This window comes from Oryx dammah, unplaced genomic scaffold (assembly GCF_014754425.2).
Source record: "Oryx dammah isolate SB20612 unplaced genomic scaffold, SCBI_Odam_1.1 HiC_scaffold_25, whole genome shotgun sequence".
NCBI lineage: Eukaryota > Metazoa > Chordata > Mammalia > Artiodactyla > Bovidae > Oryx > Oryx dammah.
Genome location: NW_024070209.1, coordinates 77037915 through 77051589, shown reverse-complemented (window position 1 = coordinate 77051589; position 13675 = coordinate 77037915). Strand labels below are relative to the sequence as shown.

The window sequence follows — 13675 nt, the reverse complement described above, 5'->3', positions numbered from 1 at the left end:
CTTTCAGATTTAATTGTCTGAATTTTAGTGTCTGTGATAAGAACTCAGGGGTCATATCACACACCTCTGGAATCCTTCCACTGATTATGGACTGTGCCCGGCAAGTGATGACAGTAGGATTTAGGCAATTACGAGTGCAGGATTTTCTGGCCCTGTCAGGATCTTCACAGAGAACGTCATGCTGTGCACATTCTCATGGAGCTGGCTTGATTTTGCAATTTTTTACACCCTATTGTAAAATACTGCTATCTCCAACAAGGTCCCTGTCCAAGCATGCTTTGATGTTTTACTGGAATAAGTGGCAGCATTCAGGATTTAAGCATCAAAAGTAGAAATACACATTTTTCTTTTTTATTCTGTAAGATTTAACACATCAATTATAAGCTTAATCACAAAAGAGGATGGTGAACAAAATGTGCTGTTATGGAATTATGAAAATGGTTTAATATTTTTATATAATTTAGAATGTTTCTACAAAGAAAAAATAATTATATTTCTGAATCATGTGTTTTAAAGGATCCCACCGAATGTTGTGGGGCTTACTGGGCCTCTGAGAGGCTTTGTGACGCTGGATTGTAGGGCACCCCCTGAACCCAACGATGACAGGAAACACTGACTTTAAGGTTTGGGGCCACCTTGATGTTTTATGATTCCTTGAAAGCTCTAAACTCATAATTAAAAATGGATCGCCAAGGCCTGGGGCATGATTCCAACATTAGTTTTGTTTTGAAAGTCCAGGTCTGGAACCGGAATGCTTCAGAAATCCACTTGAGTTGAATAAAAGGCAGGTGGTCCTTTAGGAGGAGAGGAGGCTGGGGTACCTTACTGTTATTAACACTCCTGTGATTTCTGGTTCTTCTGTGTTTTCCTCAGTGTGACTAACTAAAATGCTCTTTGTTCTTTGTTCCAGACTCAGAGACATCCCTGCCACGCAGCACACAGATTTATAACTCTGGGCAAAGGTTTCAACAAATACGATTTCTTCACTCCAAAGTCCATCTGTGTATTGCCTGAAATACAGAGTGGTGCGTGATTGTCTGCTGGTCTCTAATCCCAGGAGCTTCGGCAGCAGAGGCAGGACGAGTTCCTATAACTCTGGAGACAGAGATGGCTCACACAGGCTGGTGCTGTGTAAGGGCGTTCATGGAATCTATTGTTCTTTTTTCAAACTGACATAGTGTCTACACCGACACAGCCCAGAAAAAAGAAACTATTGTAAATGAAAGAGCTAAAATTTGTCTGTTGTAAATGAAAAGATCATAACCCAAAGATTGGTGAAAACATGCTCCTTATCCAGACAGTCCACTGTAATGTTTCAATTGAAGAGTTTCACTCAGAGAAAGAGAATGGGTTCAAACAAACAAAAGACAACAAGATAAGGGGGTTAGGTTTGATGGTCTTAAACACACAAGGACGAAGACAAAACTTCTGATTCCATATCAGTGACCTGGGTACATGATGTGGGATGTAAATCAGAATCTTCAAAGGCTATATTACACTTTCCCATCCACCTCTTCCATGAAGACAGGCAATAGGGAGGTACTTAAATTTTTTCATGTCCTATGGGTGTCACTGAGCAATTTGTTTCTTAAGCATCTCCCATGAATATGGCTGAAATAAGTAAAACTCACTCGGGTGCCCAACTGGAGGAATGTACTTTAACATCCAAAGTCCATGTGACGATGTTATCTGAAAAACATTTGACATGAACCCAATGCAATGATACTAAACTCACTCTAATGAGCAGTCCTGTAAAAGGCATCCATTTTGGAACCCAGGCCAGATATGAGTGAAACTCAAAAATAAGTATGACAATCTGACTTTACCACAAGGTCTTACAGCAGAGTCCTGGTATGGTGTTAACCTCTGGATCACCCAATCTTGGGAAGGAGCCAACTGGCCTATACAACTTCTGAAAATGAAACACTACCCATCATAGGTGGGAAAGTACGTCTGCCTAAGTAACTCTGATAAGAAGCCCTCGAAAACGGAAAACCACAAAAACGGCAACAATACTATAGCTCTTGGTTCCTTGTCTAGTGGGGAAAGGAGATAAAATATAAAAAGCTTGGGACTTCCCTGGAGGCCCAGTGATTAAGAATCTGCCAGCCAATGCAGGGGACATGGGTTCAATCCATATTCTGCGAAGATTCCACATGTCTTAAGAGAACTAAGCTCATCTGTTACAACTACTTAACTCTGTGTTTCTAGAGCCTGTGCCGCATAACAAGAGAGGCTACTGCAAGGAGAAGCCCAGGTATCAGAAGTAGAAAAAGCCTGTGTGTAGCAAGGCAGACCCAGTGCAGCCAAATAAAAAAAAACAACAACTTTTTTTTAATGTTGTTGTTCAGTAGCGTCTGACTCTGCAACCTGATGGACTGTAGTACGTAGGTCTTCCCTGTCCTTCACCAACTCCCAGTGCTTGCTCAAACTCATGTGCACTGAGTTTGTAATGCCATCCAACCATCTTGTGCTCTGACATTCCCTTCTCCTGCTGCTTTCAATCTTTTCTAGCATCAGGATCTTTTCCAATTAGTGGGCTTTTCGCATCAGGTGGCCAAAGTACTGGAGCTTCAGCTTCAGCATCAGTCCTTCCAATGAATACTCAAGATTGATCTCCTTTAGGTTTGACTGGTTGATCTCCTTGCTGTCTAAGGGACTCCCAAGAGTCATCTCCAATACCACAGTTTGAAAGCATCAGTTCTTCAGTGCTCAGCTTTTTTTATGGTTCAACTCTCACATCCACACATGACTACTGGAAAAACCACAGCTTTCACTATACAGACCTTTGTCGGCAAGGTGATGTCTCTGTTCTTTAATACACTGTCTAGCTTTGTCATAGCTTTTCTTCCAAGGAGCAAGCATCTTTTAATTCCATGGATGCAGTCACCATCTGCAGTGATTTTGGAGCCCAAGAGTATAAAGTCTGTCACTGTTTCCACTGGTTCTCCATCTATTTGCCATCAAATGATGGAACCAGATGCCATGATCTTTGTTTTTTGAATGTGAGTTTTAAGCTAGCTTTTTCACTCTCCTCATCAAGAGAGGAACTCTTTAGTTCCTCTTTACTTTCTGCCATAAGGGTGGTGTCATCTACATATCTGAGGTTGTTGATATTTCTCCCTTGCAATCTTGAGTCCAGCTTGTGCTTCATTCAGCCCAGTATTTCACATGATGTACTCTGCATATAAATTAAATAAGCAGGGTGACAATATACAGCCTTGACATACTCCTTTCCCAATCTGGATCCAGTCTGTTATTCCATGTCTGGTTCTAACCGTTGCTTCTTGACCTGCATACAGATTTCTCAGGAGGCAGGTAAGGTAGTCTGGTATTTCCGTCTCTTGAAGAATTTCTCACCGTATGTTGTGATTCACACAGTAAAAAGCTTTAGCGTAGTCAATGAAGCAGAAGTAAATATTTTTCTGGAATTCTCTTGCTTTTTCTATGATCCAATGGATGTTCATAATTTGATCTCTGGTTCCTCTGCCTTTTTAAATGCAGCTTGAACATTTGGAAGTTCTCGGTTCATGTACTGTTGAAGCCTGCCTTGGAGGATTTTGAACATTACTTTGCTAGTGTGTGAGATGAGTGCAATTGTGCCATAGTTGGAGCATTCTTTGGCATTCACTTTCTTTGATACTGGAATGAAAGCTGACCTTTCCAGTCCTGTGGCCACTGCTGAGTTTTCCAAATTTGCTGGCCTATTGAGGGCAGCACTTTCACAGCATCATCTTATAGGATTTGAAATAGCTTGGCTGGAATTCCATCACTTCCACTAGCTTTGTTTGTAGTGATGCTTCCTAAGGCCCACTTGACCTCACACTCCAAGATGTCTGGCTCTAGGTGAGTGAGCACACCATCATGGTTATCTGAGTCATTAAGATATTTTTTGTACAGTTCTTCTGTGTATTCTTGCCACCTCTTCTTGGTATCTTCTGCTTCTCTTAGGTCCATACCTTTCTGACCTTTGTTGTACCCATCTTTTCATGAAGTGTTCCCTTGGTCTCTCTAATTTTCCTGAAGAGATCTCTAGTTTTTCCCATTCTTTTGTTTTCCTCTATTTCTTTTCATGGCATGGCAACCCCCTCCAGTACTCCTGCCTAGAGAATCCCATGGTAGAGGAGTCTGGCAAGCTACAGTCCATGGGGTCTCAAAAAGAGTTGGACATGACTGAAAGAAAGCATGCATGCACAGAGAAACATTTACATTTCTGTAAAGTGATCTAAGTTGGGTGAGCTGAAAGTTGGAGAATGGGCTCTATCTGGCTGCTTGGAGAGCTCAAGACCATAAAAGTGTGTGCTGTCATTTAAAAAAAATATATTTATTTATTTATTTGGCTTTGCTGAGTCTTAGTTGTAGCTAATGGGATCTTTCAGCCTTTAGTTGTCACATGTGAACTGTTAGTTGTGGTACATGGGATCTGGTTCCCTAACTGGGGATTGAACCCAGGCCCCTGGCATTGGGAGCGTGGAGTCTTAACCACTGGACCACCAGGGAAGTTCTTGAATATCATCTTCTAACTGCCTGGTAAAGCTGTTTATCTTTCATGGGTTAGTTAGTTTATATCCAGGACAGGGTCTGACTAGCCTAATCATGAAAAAACTCAGTTGTGTATTAGAAACTTCTTATCCTTCTTTCTTTTGTCATTGGAAATATTCATGGGTCCATTATTGCTCTGGACTCAAGAGGGAAAATAAGCTCAGAAAGACAAACTGCAGGCTGAGGTTATGCCAACACATCCTCTGGATATCTTATAGTGGGTTTCTTAAGAGAGGCATGATTTGTTGTTCAGTAAGGGCCACACTCTAGGATTTTACCCTGAGTTTGGATACAATGCAGGATCACTTCAATTATCTTGGAAATGAGAGTGGTGGTAGCCAGTGGAGAGACTCTTTTGTAGTTAAGACAGAAACATTATCTAAAGCCACTTCCAGTTTGTAGATAAATAAATATGCACCAACTGATAGGATCATGCAGATTTTCTCATCAGACCTGCTAATGTAGTAAATTAAACAGTTTTTAACAGCTCTGTTGAGATGTAATTCACATACTATACAATTCACCCAATTAAAGCATATGATTCGATAATTTTTAGCATAATCACATAATTGTATAGCCATCACAATTTAATTTTAGAATATTTTCATCACACCAGAAAGAAACCCTGTATCTGTTAGCCATCACCATCCAATGTCCCTATTTCATGCCCAGCCGTAAGAAACCACTAATCTACTTTGTGTATAGATTGATCTACTTATTACAGATATTTCATATAAATAGAATTATATAATATTATGATATTTTGTGACTGGCTTCTTTAATATATCACAGTGTTTTCAAGGTTCATCCTGTTGTGGCATCTAACAAGGGCTCATTCTTCATTATTGCCAAAAAAGTTCCTTTGTATAAATATAATACTCTTTGTTTTATTGAGTTATCATTGGTTGGACATTTAGATTATTTCCACTGTTTGGCTACTATGAATAATGTGGCTATGCAGCACTATAGCTAAGACATGGGGACAATGTAAGTATCTATCAACAGATGACTAAGTATCTATCAACAGATAAAGAAGATGTGATATATATTTTATATATATATATATATACACACACACACATACACAGTGGAATATCATTCAGCCTTAAAAAAGAGGAAATCCTACCAATAGTAACAACATAAATGGACTTTGAGAACATTATGCTAAGTGAAATAAGGCAGACAAAGACAAATACCATATGATCTAACTTATATGCAGAACCTAAAAAACAAACAAACTCATAGAAAAAGACGTCAGATTTGTGGTTTCCAGAGGTGGGGTTGGGGGAGATTGGATGAAGGTGGTCAAAAGGTACAAACTTTCAGTTATAAGATAAATAAATAAATAAATAAAACATGATGATGATAGTTACATTGCTACATGATATGTATGAAAGTTAAGAGAATGACTCCTAAGAGTTCTCATCATAAGGAAAAACTTTTTCTTCCTCTTTTTCTTGTCTTTGGTATCTGTATGAGATAATGGATGTTAACTAAACTATTGTGGTAATCACTTCACAATGCATGTAAGTCAGATCATTATGCTGTGTACCTTAAACTTATACAATGCAGTATGTTAATTATTGGCTTCCCTGATGGTTCAGATGGTAAAGAATCTGCCTGCAATACAGCAGACCTGGGTTCAGTCCCTGGGTCAGGAATATCCCCTGGAGAAGGGAATGGCTACCCACTCCAGTATTCTTGCCTGGAGAATTCCATGGACAGAGGAGTTTGGTGGGCTACAGTCCATGGGGGCACAAAAAGTTGGACATGACTGAGTGACTAACACACACACACACACGTTAATTACACCTCAATAAAAATGGAAAAAATTCAGCTCAGTTCAGGTTAGTTGCTCAGTTGTATCCGACTCTTTGTGACTCCATGGACTGCAGCACGCCAGGCTTCCCTGTCAATCACCAACTCCCAGAGCTTGCTCAAACTCATGTCTATCGAGTTGGTAATGCCATCCAACCATCTCATCTTCTGTCATCCCTTTCTCTTTCTGCATTCAAACCTTGCAGCATTAGGGTCTTTTCCAGTGAGTCAGTTCCTTATATCAGGTGGCTGAAGTATTGGGGTTTCAGCTTCAGCATCAGTCCTTCCAATGAATATTCAGGACTGATTTCCTTTAGGATTGACCTGATGGATCTCCTTGCAGTCCAAGGGACTCTCAAGAGTCTTCTCCAACACTACGAACATTCATGCTCAAGTATTTGCATGGATGTATGTTTTCAACTCTCTTGGTTATACATCTATGAGTAGAATTGCTGGGACTCTATTGTAATTCTATGTTTACCCTGTTAGGAATTGAGAAAACCAGAAAACAATGGGCTTTTTTTCCTAAGAAAATGTGAAAGACTGGCCATAAAAGGAGATCAAGGTTGGGACTGAAAGAGGCTATCCTCAAGCCAGACTGCTGTAAGTCTGATATCATCTGGATATCAAGGGCAGTAACAAAAAATACTTCATGGGCAACACAGAAAGCAAAACTGCAAGTAAACTTTCCAGTAGTCCTAACATCCCAAGATTTTTTTTTTTTTAGATTCAAACAGGAAGGTAGATAGATTTTCAATTCCTGTAAATTATTTCTACATGGCATGTCTTAGAAGTACTTCAGGAGAAGCTCTGTAGACCTAGAGTCATATCTGATTCCTATAAAGTTGTGTGAGGAATATAATGGCCACTGGTTCTATGTGACTTTGGCAATTAAGTTAATCAAAATAAAATAATATTTAACAGTCATGTCTTCAGTTGGACTAGCCACTATGCAAGTGCTCAATACCCACAAGTGACTTGTGGCTACTACGATGGGCATTTCCCTCATTGCATAAAGTTGCAGATAGTGTTGTTGTGAAGCAGAGGTCCTAAAATGGTGGCGATTAAGGCAATGGCACCCCACTCCAGTACTCTTGTCTGGAAAATCCCATGGATGGAGGAGCCTGGTGGGCTGCAGTCCATGGAGTTGCTAAGAGTCGGATACGACTGAGTGACTTAACTTTCACTTTTCACTTTCATGCACTGGAGACAGAAATGGCAACCCACTCCAGTGTTCTTGCCTGGAGAATCCCAGGGATGGTGGGCTGCCGTCTATGGGGTCGCACAGAGTCAGACACGACTGAAGTGACTTAGCAGCAGCAGAGAAATCTGGCAACGTGTGAAGACATTTTGATTTTTTCAACTTGGGGAAGGAAGGGTGCTTCTGTATCTAGTGGGTAGAGGCCAGGGCTGCTGCCAAACATCCTATAATGCACAGGGCAGCCTCCACAACAACTAGCCATCCCCAAATGTCAATAGCTGCAGGACTAAGAAACTCTGTTCTGAAGCAAGGATGTCCAAAACTGGGTAGCTTTTTATCAAAAAATCAAAAGAATCACCTGGTCCTCTTTATAATAATTCATATACCTGAGTCCCATCCCTAAGATTCTGATTAAGGAAGTCTGAAGATAATCCAGGAATCTGTGTTGTTCAAAAGCTTTCCAAGTGGTTCTAATGACTGAGAAGATTCAAGAACTATTATGTGAAAGCAATTGACTCTCAGCTCTTAATTCAGAGGAGCATCACCTGGTAAACATGAGCAGTACTCCCAGAATGGATTAATGGCTCCAAGGCCATTACCTCTTCTGTTTAATTTCTCCAATTACTTATTTCTCAATTAATGGGGTCATTAAGCACGTAAGAGTTGCATTAATGTCTCTCCTCGTTAAAAAAATTCTTTTATTCTGTGTAAATCCAGTTTGCAAATGATTACATCTCATTAATTATTGCACACTTTCTGTTTACAAACAGAACAAATGACCTAGAAAAAGTCTGGCAGCTGTCTTCTGTTTACTGGTGTTTGATGAGATATAGCTGAGCAAACAAGCATACCATCCCTGTAGGTAGTATGGCATGACATATTAATATCCATTCCTTTGCTACCAACTAACTTAATACATAGAAGCAGAATTCATTTTAAGTGGTTTGAAGTTGCATAGTTTAAGGTCAATACAATTCTTCGAAACTTAAAAAGGTGTATAAATGAATTAATTTTAGCTTTAAGACATTTTTTCCTTTTCCATTTTCTATCACTCTGTAATAAATTACAAAAAGGCAATTGTTCTTGCTCTTAAAAAACTTAAAAGGTGATAGTGGAAAATGAGACATAAACACAAGTATCTGAAAGAAAAAAGATGTTAAATATTTTGAGAGGATATAAATTTGAGAGGAAGAAATCATTCTGACTGGAGATATCTGGGAATATTTTCAAGAAAGTAGAAGCATTTTCATTCATTCAATAAGTGTTTGCTGGCCCTACCTCATCTAGGTCTACCATATCTGACATATGTAAACAGCTCATACAATTCAACATCGAAATAAAACCAAACAACCCAATCAAAAAATGAGCAGAAAAACTGAATAGACATCTTTTCCAAAGAGGGAATGAAGATGGCCAACAACACATGAAAAAATGCTCAACATCACTAACCATCAAGAAATGCAAATCAAAACCACAAGGAGATATCACCTCACACCTATCAGAATGGCTATCATAAAGACAAACAAACAAACAACAACAAAAAAACACACACCAGTAACGAATGTTGGTGATGAAATGGAGAAAAGGGAACCCTCTTACACTATTGGTGGAAATGCAAATTAGTGAAGCCACTGTAAAAAACAGAATGGAGAGGTTTCAAAAAACTAAAAGTAGAACTATCATGACCCAGCAATTCCACTCCAAGGTATATATTTGAAAAAAACACAAATGCTGATTCAAAAGATATATGCACTCTGATGTTCATAGTACAGTTCAGTTGCTCAGTCATGTCTGACTCTTTGCAACCCCATGAATTGCAGCACGCCAGGCCTCCCTGTCCATCACCAACTCCTGGAGTTTACCCAAACTCATGTCCATCGAGTCAGTGACACCATCCAGCCATCTCATCCTCTGTCGACCCCATCTCCTCCTGCCCCTAATCCCTCTCAGCATCAGGGTCTTTTCCAGTGAGTCAACTCTTCGCATGAGGTGGCCAAAGTATTGGAGTTTCAGCTTCAGCATCAGTCCTTCCAGTGAACACCCACGACTGATCTCCTTTAGAATGGACTGGTTGGATCTCCTTGCAGTCCAAGGGAATCTCAAGAGTCTTCTCCAACACCACAGTTCAACAGCATCAATTCTTCAGCTTTCTTCACAGTCCAACTCTCACATCCATACATGACCACTTGAAAAACCATAGCCTTGACTAGATGGACGTTTGTTGGCAAAATAATGTCTCTGCTTTTGAATATGCTATCTAGGTTGGTCATAACTTTTCTTCCAAGGAGTAAGCATCTTTTAATTTCATGGCTGCAGTCACCATCTGCAGTGATTTTGGAGCCCCCCAAAATAAAGTCAGACACTGTTTCTACCGTTTCCCCATCTATTTGCCATGAAGTGATGGGATCAGATGCAATGATCTTCGTTTTCTGAATGTTGAGCTTTAAGCCAACTTTTTTACTCTCTCACTTTCATCAAGAGGCTCTTTAGTTCTTCACTTTCTGCCATAAGAGTGGTGTCATCTGAATATCTGAGGTTATTGATATTTCTCTTGGCAATCTTGATTCCAGCTTGTGCTTCCTCCAGCCCAGCATTTCTCATGATGTACTCTGCATATAAGTTAAATAAGCAGGGTGACAATATGCAGCCTTGACAAACTCCTTTTCACATGTGGAACCAGTCTGTTCCATGTCCAGTTCTAACTGTTGCTTCCTGACCTGCATATAGATTTCTCAAGAGGCAGGTCAGGTGGTCTGGTATTCCCATCTCTTTCAGAATTTCCACAGTTTGTTGTGATCCACACAGTCAAAGGCTTTGGCATAGTCAATAAAGCAGAAATAGACGTTTTTCTGGAACTCTCTTGCTTTTTCCATGATCCAGCAGATGTTGGCAATTTGATCTTTGGTTCCTCTGCCTTTTCTAAAACCAGCTTGAACATCTGGAAGTTCACAGTTCATGTATTGCTGAAGCCTGGCTTGGAGAATTTTAAGCATTACTTTACTAGTGTGTGAGAATTCTTTGGCATTGCCTTTCTTTGGGATCAGAATGAAAACTGACCTGTTCCAGTCCTATGGCCACTGCCGAGTTTTCCAAATTTGCTGGCATATTGAGTGCAGCACTTTCACAGCATCATCTTTCAGGTGTTGAAATAGCTCAACTGGAATTCCATCATCTCCACTAGCTTTGTTCATAGTGATGCTTTCTAAGGCCCACTTGACTTCAAATTCCAGCATGTCTGGCTCTAGGTGAGTGATCACACCATCATGATTATCTGGATCATGAAGATCTTTTTTGTACAGTTCTTCTGTGTATTCTTGCCACCTCTTCTTAATGTCTTCTACTTCTGTTAGGTCCATACCATTTCTGTCCTTTATTGTGCCCATCTTTGCATGAAATGTTCCCTTGGTATCTCTAATTTTCTTGAAGAGATCTCTATTCTTTCCCATTCTATTGTTTTCCTCTATTTCCTTGCATTGATCACTGAGGAAGGCTTTCTTATCTCTCCTTGCTATTCTTTGGAACTCTGCATTCAGATGCTTACATCTTTCCTTTTCTCCTTTGCTTTTCACTTCTCTTCGATTCACAGCTATTTGTAAGGCCTCCCCAGACAGCCATTTTGCTTTTTTTGCATTTCTTTTCCATGGGGATGGTCTTGATCCCTGTCTCCTGTACAATGTCATGAACCTCTGTCCATAGTTCATCAGGCACTCTGTCTATCAGATCTAGTCCCTGAAATCTATTTCTCACTTCCACTGTATAATCATAAGGGGTTTGATTTAGGTCATACCTGAATGGTCTAGTGGTTTTCCCTACTTTCTTCAATTTAAGTCTGAATTTGGCAATAAGGAGTTCATGATCTGAGCCACAGTCAGCTCCCAGTCTTGTTTTGCTGACTGTATAGAGCTTCTCCATCTTTGGCTGCAATGTGATTTCGGTGTTGACCATCTGGTGATGTCCATGTGTAGAGTCTTCTCTTGCTCATAGTAGTACTATTTTAAACTGCCAAGGTATGGAAGCAACCCAAGTGTCTACCAACAGATTAATGGATAAAGAAGATACATATTTGTCAAATGGAATAAAACTTGGTCATTAAAAAAGAATAAAATTCTGCCATATGCAGTAACATGGATGGACTCAGAGGTCATTATGCTAAATGAAATGTCAGATAAAAAGACAAATACTGAATGATATCACTTATATGTGGATTCTAAAAAATGTAACAAACTAGTGAATATTACAAAAAAGGAGCAGACTTACTGATATACAGAACAAACTAGTGGTTATCAGTGTGGAGGGGGATTAATACAGGAGTGAGAGAGTGGGAGGCACAAACTATTGGGTGTAAGATAGGCTCAGTGATGTACAGCATGGGGAATATGTCTAATATTATGTAATATCAGTAAATGGGAAGTAATCTTTAAAAATGGATAAAAAATTTTTTAAAATGGAAAAAGCAATAATTCTTTTAGTGGATATCAACTTTATTTTTACCTATGCCCCTCTTTTCAGTTATGTTTACATCATTAACAGTTTTAATTCTATATAATCATTAAATTTGTTTTAACAGTTTCCACTTTTATTTTGAGGAATCTTAAATTACTTCACAGATGTAGCATCAACAATTATTTAAATTTTTGCTAATTGCTTAATTAGAAGAGATTTCCTTCTCATTTTAACTCTTCTGATCACAAACTCTATTGTCTAAAGCAAATCAAACCACAAGGCCAGCCCATCAAGGGAAGGAAAATAAACTCATCTATTCATTTGTAAGATCTGCAAAGTCATTCTGCAGTTTAACCTTTCTGGTATCTACCCACCCTCAGAAAAGACTACTATGAAATCAATGGTGTGCCTTAAAATTGATGGCTTCTTAGAAGGGGGTTTGCTACATATACAGCAATGCCAGTTTAGCTCACTCACACATTAATCCTTCATTAGAAACAGTACTGAGTATCTGTGTTCAATACACTGTACTAGGTGTAAGAGATATTAGCAGTGAGTAAGATAGATGTGATTCTGGTCCTTATCTAACTCACCTTAGGTCTAGAGTCCATAGTCACAAGATCCTGTTAATTTGACATTCTAAGTAATCTTGAATCCGATCCATCATCTCTCTGTTTCCTACCTTTGCTCTGGCTCAAGTCCTTATCATGTCTCATATCTGTTACTGAAAAAACCCCTCTCCCCACAAATTCATTTTTCTGTAACACTCTGTGATTTGATTTCATCATGTCTTAAACTGAATTGGCTCATCCACCAATTCTAGGATGAGGTTCACTGTCTACCAAATATCATGCTCTGTCCTCTGTAGTCGGGTTTCTGCTACCCTTAGGCTATGTCTCTGAACAAGCTTCTTAATTTATCCCCGTGTATCACCGCCCTGAGTTTAGGCTCTGTGCATTTCATGCTATTTTTCTCCTCTCTGCGTTGGTCTATATTATTCTGACAAGCCACTATGTCCTTGGTCTTTGCCTTGCCTAATCCTCCTCATCCTTAAAGGCTTAATTCAGTGTCACCTCCTGGAATTTAGAAGAAGAAACAGAATTGGAGGTTTCAGGAAATACTATGAAAAGGGACTTGAAAGCTATGAGGACGGAGCTGGAGGTCAGAATGAAGGAAAGCTGTGTTGACAAATGACAAAGGGCTGGGTTGAAAGGAAAGGGTGCTGGGGCCGTGATGACGGGATGAAGCCTGGGCACTGGAGAAGGAATAGGATAGGGAGCTCCTAAGGATGATGGGGAAAAGGACGACATGTGGGAAGTCTTAGGGTGGCGTTTCTGGGATCTGGGAACAGATTTAGGGAAATGGAAGCAAATGGTGCTCTTCTCAGTTCAGTTCAGTTCAGTTCAGTCGCTCAGTCGTGTCTGACTCTTTGTGACCCCATGAATTGTAGCATGCCAGGCCTCCCTGTCCATCACCAACTCCTGGAGTTCATTCAGACTCACGTCCATCGAGTCAGTGATGCCATCCAGCCATCTCATCCTCGGTCATCCTCTTCTCCTCCTACCCCCAATCCCTCCCAGCATCAGAGTCTTTTCCAATGAGTCAACTCTTCGGGGTAGTAATTAAAATTGTCTAGTGTAACAGAGCTTGTGATACATATACAATTTTGGG

General features: G+C 39.9%; 1 non-coding gene across 1 annotated transcript; it reads right to left on the bottom strand.

Moving 5' to 3' along the window:
- Nucleotides 1–4427: 4427 nt before the first annotated feature.
- On the bottom strand, nt 4428–4500 carry TRNAW-CCA. Its single transcript has one exon. It is a non-coding gene; the product is annotated as a tRNA-Trp (tRNA).
- Between the last annotated feature and the right edge of the window lie 9175 nt (nt 4501–13675).